Source organism: Etheostoma spectabile, chromosome 21 (assembly GCF_008692095.1).
Source record: "Etheostoma spectabile isolate EspeVRDwgs_2016 chromosome 21, UIUC_Espe_1.0, whole genome shotgun sequence".
NCBI lineage: Eukaryota > Metazoa > Chordata > Actinopteri > Perciformes > Percidae > Etheostoma > Etheostoma spectabile.
In genome coordinates this window covers 21610037-21610246 of record NC_045753.1, presented here as the reverse complement: position 1 = coordinate 21610246, position 210 = coordinate 21610037, and the positions used below count along the sequence as shown (strand labels likewise).

At 25.2% G+C, this 210-nt stretch overlaps 1 protein-coding gene across 2 annotated transcripts in view; it reads right to left on the bottom strand.

Moving 5' to 3' along the window:
• The window catches only part of rhbdl1 (rhomboid, veinlet-like 1 (Drosophila)), a 45101-nt gene that overhangs the window by 6850 nt on the left and 38041 nt on the right, over window positions 1-210 (bottom strand). The window lies entirely within an intron of this gene.

The window sequence follows — 210 nt, the reverse complement described above, 5'->3', positions numbered from 1 at the left end:
ATTATTCCACTTATTTAGTATTATTCGTTATTCTCGTTCTCATATCTCACTTATTATTTACTATTTATTCATCATTTTCATTCTCATATCTCACTTGTTAGTTATTATTTACTATTTACTCATCATTCCCATTCTCACATCTCACTTATTATTTTTCATTTATTCATTATTCTCATTTCCTATTTCAGAACTGTCCATAATGTTCATACT